Raw genomic sequence first — 15,235 nt, 5'->3', positions numbered from 1 at the left:
TGAGCACATCTAAGCTGCTGGATGGCCTCGTGCAGCGCTGTGCTTCGGTATCAGGAGTTCTTGTACCTGCCATACTTCCGCTGCGGCCCCACCTGGCCCTCAGCCTGTAGTGCGGCCACCAGCACCGCTTGCGGTCCCGGTGTCGACTGCCATCCAGGCCGGTACCGCCTTGATGTCAGTGGAGGAAGCTTTGCTGGAGTCGAGGCAGGAGCCTGTCTCTCAACGCCGCTCTCAAGAACATGGTTCCTTGGTATCGAGGCAGGCCTGGTCTTGAACATCCCATAGGGAGATGTTATCTGACACCAAGGAGGAGTGCTCATGGGAATTGGAGGAGGATGCCAGATACTTTTCCTTGGATGAGTCTTGTGGGATTCTTTCTGAGCCCTCCCCACCACCTGCCGAAGAGCCTTTCTTTCCCACCTTTTGTGAAGGAAATGGCTGATACCATTCAATTTCCTTTAGAGGTGGAGGATGAACCCAGGGCCAAGATGCTCAAGGTCCTGGACTATACATCTCCTCCTAAAGAGGCTGTGATGACTCCTCTCCACGAGATACTCAAGGCAGTCCTCATCAGGATCTGGTCGTCCCCTCTGTCGGTCCCTGTTGTCCCCAAGAAGATTGACACCCAGTATTGGATCCACAGTAAGCCTCAGTTGCCTCATGACTCCATGGTGGTGGAATCCACTCTCAAAAGAGCCAGGAGTACTAGAGACTATGCCTCGGATCCCCCAGGCAGAGAAGCTAGGACCCTGGATTCTTTTAGGAGGAAGGTGTACCAGGCCACAGTGCTGATCTGCATTCAGTCATATCAGCTGTTCACGAGCATTTCTTGCAAAACTCAGTGAGACAGCTGTCAGATTTGGTCGATACACTCCCTCCGGAGCAGGCCGAGCCTTTTCGCCAGTTGGTCAAGCAGCAGGTGTGTCGCAAGTTCTTGGCCAGGGGCACTTAATGACACTTTTGATGTGGCATCCCGGTATAGCAATGCACAGACTCTTTCATGGCTGCGTGTTTCTGACTTGGAACATTCTGTTCAGCAGAGGTTGGCGGATGCCCCTTGCCAGGGGATAATCTTTTCGGAGAGAAGGATGAGGAGGTTGCAGACCAAATCAAGAAGCACATGCATACTATCTCTTCTCTCTCCCGCCAGATGCCTTCTGCTTCCACCTCCTCATCTAGGAGGTTTTTTGGCAAGTCAAGGAGTGCTCCCTACTACTACTCTAGGCATAGGTACACTGTGGCTCAGGCTCAGCCCCAGCATTCTCATTCTCAACAGCATGCGCCTAAGGCCCTGCTGCTCCCCAGTCAAAGCAACGGACGAGTTTTTGACTGGCTCCGGCAGAGCATAGCCGAAGTAAAAGAGTCCGTTCTGGATGACTTGCCAGTTGGGGAGAGGCTGAAAATTTTCACCAAAGTTGGCCTCTCATAACTTCCGACCAGTGGGTTCTTCAAATAGTCCATCTTGGATACACCCTCAATTGGCATTCCAAACCCCCAAAATTGCCCACCGAGAGAGCTCATTCATTCAGCTCTCAGCACAGGCAGGTACTTGAAGAGGAACTTTCCGCCCTTCTGAAGGCTCATGTGGTCGAACCTGTTCCACCACCAGGGGAAGAAGGGCAGGGATTCTATTCCAGGCACTCCCTTGTGCAGAACAAGACGGGGGGGGGGGGGGGGGTGCATCCCATCCTAGACCTAAGGGCCATGAACAAATTTCTAGTCCGAGAAAAGTTCAGGATGGTTTCCCTGGGCACCATTCTCTCTAAATGATTCAGAAAAATGATTGGCTATGCTCTCTGGACTTAAAGGATGCATATACACTCATATCCCAATACTTCCTGCCCACTGGAAGTATCTTTGATTTTTGACTGGGAACACATCACTTTCAGTACTGTGTGTTGCCTTTTGGCCTCGCGTCAGCTCCCAGGGTCTCAGGGGTCTATGCGGTTAAATATGCAGGTGCTGGAACTACTAGGATTCGTTTTAAACTACCCCAAGTCCCATCTCCACTCTGTCCAGCAATTGGAGTTCATAGGAGCCCTGCTCGACACACAGAAGGTTCAAGCCTACCTCCCGGAAGCCAGAGCAGACAATGTTGTCTTGCTGGTGTCCAAGATTCGAGCCTCTCAGCAGGTCACAGCTCAGCAGATGTTGAGATTGCTGGGTCACATGGCTTCCACCTTACACCCATGACATGTCTACACATGAGACCAGCTCAATGCACCCTGGCTTCTCAGTGGTATCAAGACAGGGAATCTGGAGGATGTCATCCCAAGTGTTCCCAGAGCTTGCTCACTCTCTTCAGTGGTGGACTATTCAATCCAATTTGACTCTGGGACTTCCATTCCAAATTCCTCATCTAGAAAAGGTGCTGATGACAGATGCCTCTCTCCTGGGAGCTCATGTAGATGGACTTCACACTCAAGGAACTTGGTCCCTCCAGGAAACAAATTTTCAGATCAACCTCCTGGAGCTTTGAGTGGTCTGGAACGCTCTAAAGGCTTTCAGAGATCGGCTGTCCCATCAAATTATTCTCGTTCAAACAGACAAAATCAGGTTGCAATCTATTACATCAACAAGCAGGGGGCACCAGATCACGCCCTCTCTGTCAGGAGGCTGTCCAGATGTGGCATTGGGCTCACCTGAATGGCATGTTGCTTTGAGCCACTTATCTGGCGGTCACAAACAACGCCCCGGCCGACAGACTGAGCAGGATAATGCAACCACGTGAGTGGTCTCTTCCCATGGGCATGACCCTTAAGATCTTCCAAGCGTAGGGCACCCCCTCGATGGATCGTTTTGCCACTCAGATCAACCACAGAGTCCCGCAGTTCTGTTTCAGGCCCATGGCCCATGCCTTCCTCTTCAACTGGGGGACAGGTCTTCTGTATGCGTATCCTCCCATACCTCTAGTGGGGAAAACTTTGTTGAAACTCAAGCAAGACCACGGAACCATGATTCTGATCGCACCGTACTGGCCATGGCAGATACGGTTCCCTCTTCTTCTGGAATTATCCTCAGAAGATTGGAGTGCTTTCTGACTGTCATCACTCAGAATGAGGGGTTGCTTCTACATCCCAACCTCCAGTCTCTGGCTCTCACAACTTGGATGTTGAGAATCTAGAATTTGCTTCATTGGGTCTTTCGGAGGACGTCTCCCAGGTCTGTCTTGCTTCCAAGAAAGACTCCACTAAGAGGTGTTACTCTTTTTTAAATGGAGGAGGTTTGCCATCTGCTGTGAGAGCAGGGCCCTATACCTGTCCTACACAGACCCTGCTTGAGTACCTTCTACACTTGGCAGAGTCTGATCTCAAGACCAACTCCGTAACGGTTCACCTTAGTGATGTTAGTGCTTATCATCAACGTGTAGACGGTAAGCCTATCTCTGGACAGTCTTTAGAGGTTTGCTTTTGTCAAACCTCCACCGGTGTCATGGGATCTCAACGTTGTTCTCACCCAGCTGATGAAAGCTCCTTTTCAGCCACTGAATTCCTGCCATCTGAAGTATTTGTCCTGGAAGGTCGTTTACTTGGTGGCTGTTACTTCAGCTCGTAGGGTCAGTGATCTTCAGGCTTTAGTAGTGGATGCACCTTATACTAAGTTTCATCACAATAGAGTAGTCCTCCGTACGCATCCTAAGTTCCCGCTGAAGGTTGTGTTGTTCCATCTGAACCAGTTGATTGTCTTGTCTTGCCTTGCCAACGTTCTTTCCCCAACCTCATGCCCATCCTGGCGAAAGCAGCTTGCACACCATGGGTTGCATAAGAACATAAGAGTAGCCATACTGGGTCAGACCAATGGTCCATCTAGCCTAGTATCCTGTTTTCCAAACAGTGGCCAAGCCTGGTCATAAGAACCTGGCAGAAACCCAAATCATGGAAACTCTCCACACTACAAATCTCAAGGCAAGCAGTTGCTTCCCATGTATGCCTCAATAACAGACTATGGACTTTTCCTCCAGGAATTTTTCCAAATCTTTTTTAAACCCAGATACTCTAACCGCTGTTACCACATCCTGCGGCAGAGAGTTCCAGAGCTTAACTATTCGTTGAGTGAAAAAATATTTCTATATAACTTCCTTGAGTGTCCCCTAGTCTTTGTACTTTTTGAACAAGTGAAAAATCGATTTACTTCTACTCGTTCTACACCACTCAGGATTTTGTAGACCTCAATCATATCTCCCCTTGTCCATCTTTTTTCCAAGCTGAAGAACCCTAACCTCTTTAGCCTTTCCTCATATGAGAGGAATTCCATCCCCTTTATCATTTTAGTTGCTCTTCTTTTAACTTTTTCTAATTCCGCTATATCTTTTTTGAGATACAGCGGCCAGAACTGAATGCAGTACTCAAGGTGCAGACTCACTCACCATAGAGCGATACAAAGGCATTATAGTGTTTTTGGTCTTATTCACCATCCCTTTCCTAATAATTCCTAGCATCCTATTCGCTTTTTTGGCCGCCGCTGCACACTGAGCAGAAGTTTTCAGCGTATTATCTACAACACCCAGATCTTTTTCTTGAGTGCTGACCCCCCAAGGTGGACCCTAGCATCAGGTAACTATGATTTGAATTATTCTTTCCAATGTGCATCACCTTGCATTTGTCCACATTAAATTTCTTCTGCCATTTGGACGCACAGTCTTCCAATTTCCTAGTACATGGAGCAGAGAAGGCCCCACAGACAATCCGCCCAGCTTTTTGTTTCTTTTTAATCTCAGTAGGATGGGGGGTCGCCATCGGGAAACGCACCATCTCAATTTGGCTGGCAGATTGCATTTCCCTCACTTATGCCAAGACTGGGCTGATCTTGGAGGGCCATGTTACGGCTCATAATGTCAGAGCCATGGCTGCGTCGGTAGCCCATTTGAGGTCAGCATCCATTGAAGAAATTAGCAAGTCTGCAACGTGGTCTTCAGTCCTCACATTCACATCTCACTACTGCCTTGAGCAGGATACCCGATGTGACAGTTGGTTTCGGCAATCAGTGTTGCAGAATCTGTTTGTGGTCTAGAATCCAACTCCCCCTCCTAGGCCCATTTTATTCTGTTACAGGCTGCATCCACATTCAGATTGTATATAGTTTAAGGTTAATCTGTGTAATGTCCTCACCATTGCAAGGCTCAGTTGACCAATGTTTCTTGTTTTGAGTGAGCCTGGATGCTAGGGGTTCCCCATGTATGAGAATATGCAAGCCTGTTTGTCCTTGGAGAAGGCGAAGATACTTACCTGTAGCAGGTATTCTCCAGCAGGCTTCATGTTCACAATCCTGCCCACCTCACCTTGGAATTGTCGTTCATTCTTTTATTTTTATTCCTTTTGCTTTAAATTTAAACTGAGAGAACCGCGTTTTCGTGGCGGGCGAGAAGGCACATGCACAGTGGAGCATAGCTTGCGCTTCACAAAGCTCTGACTTTTTACTTTGGCATAAATGCCGGACCAGGCGACACAGATAGGCATTTACCCATGTGTGAGAATATGAAGCCTTCTGTCCTCGGTGAATACCTGCTACAAGTAAGCATCTTCGCTTTCTCTGTAGATAGTTGAATGAGGATCACACGTGACTGTCCAAACATTAGAGCCAATTTGGTTAACATTGAAAATCATAAACTGTATTAACCAGTCAAGTATCATGGCATGCAGCGTCATTTCCACCCCCCTTTTAAATAGAGGAGCAAAAGCTTATTCAGTCCAAATTTACTGTTGCGTTAGTTGACACTGAAAGGAGTTTGGCAATCAACTTCCACCTTAATTCTGAAATAACTCATTGCAGATGCTTTTCATTTGTTGCAAGCATGTCTTACTGTTGTTGGGTTGTTTTTTTTTTGTTTTTAAAGTGGCTATCTCTCATAGGAGAGGTTCACATTGTTATACTCTTATGGTTCCAGCCAACCCTGTGCTCTGTGCCCTTTTTAAATATTAACACCACAGCAATAACATCTGTTGACTTCTAGGAAAATGTTATATAAATGAAGCAAAAGTTTGATAGATTTCTGAAACTAAATTTCTTTTTTTTTTCCTTCCTCAGTGTCTTCACTGTATTTTTTTTCCTTTTTTTTTTTTTTTTTTGTTTTTTTCTTTGAAGAAACTTTTAAATTTTTTTTCCTTATTTTTTTTTTGTTTGTTTTGTTTTGCCAATGGATGGAGGCGAGTCCCTGTGTGTATGTAGACTTTTTATCGCTGTGTTTTGGAAACAGGGCAAAAAAAAAAATACAACGGGGGTAAGTGGCCTCAGAAGAATCGTGACTGATGATGATGATGGAGGAGATATCTGACACCAGTGCCACTGCTGCCTCTGACGATTCCACATGCACGGCCCTCCTCTTCCTCCCCCCCTCCCCTGCTTACTCAGACAGCGGCAGGCTGCCAGCGTCAAAACCTGCTCATCTTACACTCCACACATCTGTTTAGGTGGTGGGTTCCCCCCCCCCCCCTGCCTTTTTTATTTAAGGTTTTGGGTTTTTGTTTGTTTTTTATTTTTATTATTAAAACAAATAGTTTTAACTGTATATGATCGTTTCTTGGCTGGCAGGGCATGATGGGGAGGAAGGGTATTTGGAATTGGGATAAATGAGAAACCAGTGCTGATGAAAAGGAAGGTGTGGAATAGAGGAAGAAGGACATGGAACATTAAAAAAAAAAAAGTTGCATAAAATCAAATTAACAAAAAAAAGCCAAACATGAAAGCAGATCAGTTAAAGTTTGCTGTTTTGGGAGGTATGGAATAGAGCAATTTCTAGCAAATTTAAGTATATCCTGAGCTGGGGAAGAGGGGGAAACTGGCAGGCAACAAGGAGGGAATTGCTGAGCTAGAACCAGTGTGATTCCTTGGAAATTGTGGGGTTGTTTTATATTCTTGTTCAAGTTTTACATGGGTGGGGTTGGAAGGAGGGGATAGGGTGGGGTGGTATTAAGACTTTTCATTTGCTTTCTGTACCATAAGGGAGAACCAGAGAGAAGAGGAGCTCACAGTTTACTATGTGTTACACCTGTGACGCTAGCCTTTGAGGCGAAAGAGGGATTTTATTTGCTTTGTTTTGTCTTTTTGACAAATGGTGTGGCCACTGCATTTTTTTTTTTAAAGCAAAACATGTTTAAGGGGAAACTAATAATTAAGAGGAACAGCAACAACTTATTGCCTCTTATTCTGTTTTGTTTAAACAAAGTAGAGTAGCTGCAATGTTGACCTTTTTATGTTGTTTTAAACCTCTAGATGGCACACCAAGGCCCTCGCTCAATCTCAAAGCCATTTTTTTTTTTATATTGAATGTTCACTTTTTTTCCCCTTAATTTATTTACCTCCCCCCAACACATACTTCTTTCCTTTTTTTTTAATTTTAATTAACAGTACCTTTTATTACTTCATAACTGAAAACAAAAAGAGAGTGAGCAACTTTTTTTTTTGGGTGGGGGGGGGGATTTTGTACTTCCTGTGTAAATATTGACTTTTTTCAGCTTCACTGTGACTGTTCATTTTGAGGTAATAAAGTAGAAAACAAGTGATTACAAAAAAAAAAAAACTTATCCCATTTTTGGATGTGTGAATTTTATATCTAATTTGTTGTCTTCCCTTCCCTCCCTGCCTTTAAATGAACTTTTCTACCATTGACCCTTACCCTCTAGTCAGCATCCTTATGTCTGAAGACGGCTGTTGGCAGCTCCTTGGTTTTATTTCTGTGGAGCCCTTTACTAAAGTTTTGCGTTCTCTAACAGACTTATTGTGCACTAAACTTAATGCTAAGAAGCCCATGGGTATAAAATGAGCTTCTTAGCATACAAAATATGTTTTTCCAGACTAGTCATGTTATTGGAGTAAAGACATTCTAGAGGGAAAAAATTTCAAAAAATGTTTCTAAATTAGGATGATCGAATAGCTCAGGTCATTATGGACAAGGTGAGCTAGGCCTGGTTTTATTCCCACTGCATGCAGGGACTTCTAGAATTGTGGGATCTTTTATGTGTCACCGGCCAAGACCAGAACAGGTTCAGTCTATCCCTGGTGTCAGGTGATGATTTTTGATATTGGATTTATAGTTTTTGTTTTACTATGAACTAACAGCCAAGACTCTTTAGAAAAGGGGTTGATTGGAGGAAAAAGCTCCTCAGCCTAAAACACTTGGGGGGGGGGGGGGGCCTTTTACTGAAGTGCAGTGGCGTAGCAAGGGGGGGGGCGGTCCGCCCCGGGTGTCAGCTCAAGGGGGTGCTCCCTGCCAGCTCCCCTCCCCCCCCCCCGGTTGCAGCACGATGACAACCCCCCCCCCCCCCCCCGGCACATCAACACCCCCAGACCCAGCGCCTACCCTCAACTCCGTCCAACCAGCTCCTGCACCCTACCTTTAAAGAAATCTCAGAAGCCGAGGTGCAGCACCTCGCGCCGGCATGTAAAAGAAGTGTGGATCGTCTCATCGGGCCTTCCTTCACTCTGTCCCACACTCCGCTGACGCAACTTCCTATTTCCGCAAGGGCGGGACAGACAGAGTGAGGGAAGGCCTGATGAGACGATCCACACTTCTTTTACATGCAAGCGCGAGGTGCTGCACCTTGCCTCGGCTTCTGGGATTTCTTTAAAGGTAGGGTGCGGGAGCTGGTTGGACAGAGTTGAGGAGGGTAGGCACTGGGGGGGGGGGGGGGATGTCATCGTGCTGCACCCGGGGGGGGGGGGGGTGGAACGGCGAACTGCCCCGGGTGGCAGCCCCCCTTGCTACGCCACTGCTGAAGTGCGCTAATAAGTGGCATCTAAAGTTAGGCAATTGCACACCTTGTTATAGAATAGGTTAAGGTACGTGCTTAACATAAGTGAATGGGAGATGAGTACCAATAATTGATGTTAACAAGCACCAATTGTCAGTAATTAGCAGTTGTTTTGCTTCTGTCAACTGAACACCTAACTTTTCTTGCATGTAACTGCAAAGGGGGCTTTGTATAGAATACTTGCTTTTACGCACACAACTGCTGCATTTAGACGCCACCAATTACACCAGCCATAGATTTGGCATAAGCGATCACGCTAAAGTTGGACATGTTACTGTGGACTTCCACTAGCATTCTATAACTGTTTTGGCAAACAGGTGTGCTGTTATAGAACACTACCTTGGCACCTATTGTTTCGGTGCCTATCCTTTCATACCTTTATTGAATTAGCGAGTACAAGTGTGCCAGATATTACCATGATGACATGACAGCATGTTCTAATTTGCACATTATCTACATGGACAAACCGAAGGACCATCAAGCCCAGCATCCTGTTTCCAACAGTATCCAATCTAGGTTACAAGTCCCTGGCAGGATCCGCAAATAGTACAATACATTTTGTGCTGCTTTTCCTAGAAGTAAGCAGTGGATTTTCCCCAAGTTCATTTTAATAATGGTTTATGGACTTATCTTTTAAGAAGCTAGCCAAAGTTTTTTAAAACCCCACTAAGCTAACTGCTTTTACTACATTCTGTGGCAACAAAATTCAGAGTTTAATTACATGTTGAGTGAAGAAATATTTTCTCAAACTCATTTTAAATTTACTATTTTGTAGTTTCATTGCGTGCCCCCTAGTCCTAGCATTTTTGGAAAGAGTAAACAAGCGATTCCCATTCCACATCTCCCCTCAAATGTCTTTTCTCCCAGCTGAAGAGCCGTAGCCCCTTTAGCCTTTCTTCATAGGGAAGTCACCCCAAGCCCCAGATTGTGTAAATGGCACACACAATTGCCTGCTATCCTGAGATATGTGCGCAACTAAATTGGGTAACGAGCCAATAGCACCAATAATTGGGCGCTAACCATTAAGGTTGGCAACAATTTGGATTTGCATGTACATCTTGCTATGCACTATTCTATAAAAATCCGTTTGCAACTCAAGGGGCATGGACAGATCAAGGGTGTAGTATTACTGGATATTGTGGTGTCACGCTTAACTTGCTCACCAGGATTTACACCAGGTTTCATTTGGTGTAAATCTTGCATCCAAAGTTTGGTATGGAAATCGACTCTAGGCGTTATTCCAAAAACAGGTGTGCCACACTTATCTCCGTTTATAAAATAGTGCTCTATGCTGATTTTTTTTTTTCTGCACCGTTTTTTTTTAGCGTCGAACCGAGTCCTAAGTGCATGTTGTGTTGTTAGGTCATGAGTGGAGAATGGACATGAACTGTATACTACAGTTAGCGCTATCCGTCACTTTTGCAGTGTGGATTCACTTGGCACCTCTGCGCTAGTTGCCATATTTCTGCACTAGTGCAGTTTTCAGTGTGGTAATTGCTGAGGATGTGCTGGACACATGCTCAACTATTACCACACAGCTTGCGCAAGTAGCACATTGTAATGGTGAAGATTAAAATGTGCTGTGTGCAAAAACTTAAACACACTTTAGTAAAAGGGCCCCTGTAGTTGACTTCTAACTCTTGATAGCACATTTATAGAGGGATTTGTACGATATGAAAAGACTTTTTAAACCTAAGTATGTGAACTTGTCAAGTTATTTTTAAATATTCCTCAAGTCCATAAGTTCAAACTATCCCAAAACTATTGTGGTAGTCTTAATTTGTTATACATTCACAATAACACAGTTTTCACCCTCCTATCACTCGTGTCTGCCAAGGTATTTTATAAGAACAATGGCATGCTCAACATTCACAATACATACAGTGGTGGAAATAAGTATTTGATCCCTTGCTGATTTTGTAAGTTTGCCCACTGACAAAGACATGAGCAGCCCATAATTGAAGGGTAGGTTATTGGTAACAGTGAGAGATAGCACATCACAAATTAAATCCGGAAAATCACATTGTGGAAAGTATATGAATTTATTTGCATTCTGCAGAGGGAAATAAGTATTTAATCCCTCTGGCAAACAAGACCTAATACTTGGTGGCAAAACCCTTGTTGGCAAGCACAGCGGTCAGACGTCTTCTGTAGTTGATGATGAGGTTTGCACACATGTCAGGAGGAATTTTGGTCCACTCCTCTTTGCAGATCATCTCTAAATCATTAAGAGTTCTGGGCTGTCGCTTGGCAACTCGCAGCTTCAGCTCCCTCCATAAGTTTTCAATGGGATTAAGGTCTGGTGACTGGCTAGGCCACTCCATGACCCTAATGTGCTTCTTCCTGAGCCACTCCTTTGTTGCCTTGGCTGTATGTTTTGGGTCATTGTCGTGCTGGAAGACCCAGCCACGACCCATTTTTAAGGCCCTGGCGGAGGGAAGGAGGTTGTCACTCAGAATTGTACGGTACATGGCCCCATCCATTCTCCCATTGATGCGGTGAAGTAGTCCTGTGCCCTTAGCAGAGAAACACCCCCAAAACATAACATTTCCACCTCCATGCTTGACAGTGGGGACGGTGTTCTTTGGGTCATAGGCAGCATTTCTCTTCCTCCAAACACGGCGAGTTGAGTTCATGCCAAAGAGCTCAATTTTTGTCTCATCTGACCACAGCACCTTCTCCCAATCACTCTCGGCATCATCCAGGTGTTCACTGGCAAACTTCAGACGGGCCGTCACATGTGCCTTCCGGAGCAGGGGGACCTTGCGGGCACTGCAGGATTGCAATCCGTTATGTCGTAATGTGTTACCAATGGTTTTCGTGGTGACAGTGGTCCCAGCTGCCTTGAGATCATTGACAAGTTCCCCCCTTGTAGTTGTAGGCTGATTTCTAACCTTCCTCATGATCAAGGATACCCCACGAGGTGAGATTTTGCGTGGAGCCCTAGATCTTTGTCGATTGACAGTCATTTTGTACTTCTTCCATTTTCTTACTATGGCACCAACAGTTGTCTCCTTCTCGCCCAGCGTCTTACTGATGGTTTTGTAGCCCATTCCAGCCTTGTGCAGGTGTATGATCTTGTCCCTGACATCCTTAGACAGCTCCTTGCTCTTCGCCATTTTGTAGAGGTTAGAGTCTGACTGATTCACTGAGTCTGTGGACAGGTGTCTTTCATACAGGTGACCATTGCCGACAGCTGTCTGTCATGCAGGTAACGAGTTGATTTGGAGCATCTACCTGGTCTGTAGGGGCCAGATCTCTTACTGGTTGGTGGGGGATCAAATACTTATTTCCCTCTGCAGAATGCAAATAAATTCATATACTTTCCACAATGTGATTTTCCGGATTTAATTTGTGATGTGCTATCTCTCACTGTTACCAATAACCTACCCTTCAATTATGGGCTGCTCATGTCTTTGTCAGTGGGCAAACTTACAAAATCAGCAAGGGATCAAATACTTATTTCCACCACTGTAGATGTCACAGGGATCACTCCAACAATGGTACTTGCTCACTCATCCTTGCCTTCATTTGAAAAAATAAATTTTTATAAAATTACTCCCGAAATAAGACCTTCAACAAAAATGGTACAGGCTGTGTTGAAGAGCAAATCATACAAGGCAGACAAGTCACACTCACATCTTCAACAGGGTTTCCACTGACTCATTCAGGTACTTTTACTTAATAGTGGATCAAGTGAACAAGTACCACTTTTGGAATCATCTCTTCGACTTCTATCTATTGTGGTTTTTGAGCCTTTCATTCTTTTATTTTTCCCACCTATAAAATATTTTGGCAGACAAGTGATAGGAGTTTAGGAATTGTATTATTCTGAATCTTGCCAAATATTAAACTGCTGTAATATTCTTGGGACAGTAAGAAACAACTGTGCCAGGCTACCTTTTTGTGTGTGTTGGAGATATGATTTGGAAAAGGATGCGTTTATGGCCTTTGAGAACTTTTGTTTTTGCTGTGTTCTCATGAAGGTGAAGCCGTCCTAGTGGTTAGTGCAGTGGACTTTGATTCCCACTGCAGCTTCTTGTGATTCTGGGCAGGTCACTTAACCCGCCATTGCCCCAGGTACAAATAAGTACTTTGTATATACAGTACTATGTAAACTGCTTTTGAATGTAGTTGCAAAAAAACACAGAAAGGTGGTATATCAAGTCCTATTTCCCTTTCCCTTGCATGGAAAGCAGTAGAAACCTCTTTGGCAAAGAGGATATCTGAAGTGCCTACCTGTAGAAATGTTGGGCTGGTGGTATTAGAGCAAAACCTCCTTACTGCTGCCCAGCCCCTTACATCTCCCAGAGTTCTTGAGATAAAAACACGTACACTAGCTTTTTGTTAAGCTAGCATCATTTCCATCACTCCCTTCTCCAAATCTTTCAACACCCTTAATTACAGTTAGATTGGTGTGGCTCTCTACAGCACACTTGCATACAGAGGAGTACAAAGCCAAATCTATTTGTTGACACACTCAATACATTTTGAATTGAAATTTTTAAAGATAAAATTATTTTGGTTGTTTATACTTATTGAAATACTGCACGTACTGTCCTGCTGCTTGTATTTATTACCAGGAGCAATACTAGGCTTTCCAGGTCAGGTCCCAAGCCTAGTCCAACAGGCTCTTGTGGGTTTGAGTGCAGCTTAGACACAACACCTATAATCTTTTTAGGGCCTGCTCCCTAGCTTGTGTCCTATTAAGGCCCCTGTTGGTCTTGTGACCGAAACACTCACAGAGAGGGTACAAAGTACAAGTCCAAAACAGCAAAAAGAAAGCACTAAGAGCCTTCAAAAATAGGAACACAGACCTTTTAATAATGTAACTTGAGCATCAATCTTATATTAGCGACCTGAGATGGGCCGTGTTTTGGCGCACAGCATGTGCATCAGGGGTCAATGAATTATGGAAGATTTTTTTTTGTATTCAACTAAGTAGTAAAGGATTAAACTTAGTGTGAGGAGGTATCTCCGCTTTGTGTATCAGATTATCAACATCAGAATTGCATGAGAATAATTCATCGACCGCTGACGCAGGCGCTGTGTGCCGAAGCACGGCCCATGTCAGGTCACTACTATAAGATTGATGCTCAAGCTACATTATTAAAAAGATCTGTGTTCCTGTTTTTGAAGGCTCTTAGTGCTTTCTTTTTGCTGTTTTGATACTGTGACAGAACCATGGTACTCATCTCATTAGTAAACTACTTTTGGTTAACACTTTACTGCTGCTGGTATATGTGACAATATTATATGGCTTCTCTGGCTGCATGTAATGCAGAAAGCATTCTTTTAAGTGGTGAGATTTAAAATCATTGACGTGTATGCTTCCAACATAGCACTAAGTAAGTATGTCCTCAGTTGTTTTGGGGTTCAACGTATTGATCTGCCAGTAGGGTTCTATAGGGAAGTGCATGGTGTGGCTGGAGTCCTGGAAGGAGTGGGTGGGGCCAGTATTGTGACAAGGTAAGGTATACACAAGAAGTAGCACATATGAGTTTATCTTGTTGGGCAGACTAGATGGACCGTGCAGGTCTTTTTCTGCCGTCATCTACTATGTTACTATGTATCAGCAAGACGAAAGCTCAGACCCTAAAAAGTGTGGATTGAGTCAGCATTGCCACAGGGGCGGGGTGGAAGCAGCAAAGACCCACTATTCTATATCTGCAATTTTAAGAGGCATGTTTTCTAGCTCATCTTAACTAGCCTGTGCAGTAAAAGTCCAGCAGTAACAGCTTAGTTTGGAGTGGGATGGGGTGAGGACCACATGTTGCAGTCAGTGTGTGGTAGGAAGTCTACACTGTTAAATGTGCAATTAATAGGTTCACTTAACTCCATCACTGTAGGTGGCAATTAGGTGCATCTGCAGTTATACCCCTGCCTTCGCTATAAGTTGCCTAGAATTGGCTAAATAGATGACGGCAATCAGTTGCTGTCATTAACAAGAGCTAACTGACAGTAACTAAACATACGCATGGATCTGCCCTGGGCCCCTGTTCTATCATCTGTGATGCAACTTAACCTTGCACACACTCCAAAATGCTCATCGGACAGTAGTTGGGTGTGAGCAGTTACACTAGCCTTTGGGCTGGTATGAGTGCTCATGCCCAAAAGCATGAAATTGCATGCTAAGCGAGTATTCTATAAAGACAGTTCCACACAGAACTGCTTTTATAGAATTCATGCTTAGTGCACATCATCCTAGTGCTTACTTTGGGTGACCTTTACTGAATTCTCCCTCATACTACCCAGAAGTAATGTTACCATAAGGCCTTTGCAGGGGCAGTGCACTGTTTTGATAACACACATTGAGTTGCAATAACTTAAAGCTCTTTAGTAAACATGCCTGCTATCATTGAGGATTCCACTTCTCAGGTAGTTACTAAAAGTACTGCAAATCTGTCAAAATGTTGGGCAAACCTGGCTCCAAGGAGCAAGTAAAACAGCTGGAATGTATGTACATTTTCATCCATTTATAAAGGGTA

At 44.5% G+C, this 15,235-nt stretch overlaps 1 protein-coding gene across 1 annotated transcript in view; it reads left to right on the top strand.

Moving 5' to 3' along the window:
* The window catches only part of LOC115474896 (casein kinase I), a 93,306-nt gene extending 87,251 nt beyond the window's left edge, over nt 1-6,055 (top strand). The window contains exon 10 of the mRNA XM_030210592.1: nt 6,025-6,055. The gene's annotated coding sequence lies outside the window, so the exon portion shown is untranslated. The remainder of the gene's footprint in view (nt 1-6,024) is intronic.
* The last annotated feature ends 9,180 nt before the right edge of the window (nt 6,056-15,235 follow it).

This window comes from Microcaecilia unicolor, chromosome 1 (genome assembly GCF_901765095.1).
Source record: "Microcaecilia unicolor chromosome 1, aMicUni1.1, whole genome shotgun sequence".
Taxonomy (NCBI): domain Eukaryota; kingdom Metazoa; phylum Chordata; class Amphibia; order Gymnophiona; family Siphonopidae; genus Microcaecilia; species Microcaecilia unicolor.
This window is presented reverse-complemented; position numbering and strand designations above follow the sequence as displayed.